Raw genomic sequence first — 235 nt, forward strand, 5'->3', positions numbered from 1 at the left:
TTGATGGAACAGAACAGAAAATCAGCAGAAAAACCTCAGCGTCATAAAAATAACTTTAGAATAATTAACATTTGAGCGTCTCAAATACATAAACATTCATCAAAGACACACAACTGAACACAGAACCACCGAGTGAAACTCACAAAACAAGTCATCAGACCATATATCACCACAAAAACAAAAGAAAAAAACTATTTTATATATATATATATATATATATATATATATATTTTTT

Source organism: Sinocyclocheilus rhinocerous, unplaced genomic scaffold (assembly GCF_001515625.1).
Source record: "Sinocyclocheilus rhinocerous isolate Xijiao unplaced genomic scaffold, SAMN03320098_v1.1 scaffold555, whole genome shotgun sequence".
Lineage (NCBI taxonomy): Eukaryota > Metazoa > Chordata > Actinopteri > Cypriniformes > Cyprinidae > Sinocyclocheilus > Sinocyclocheilus rhinocerous.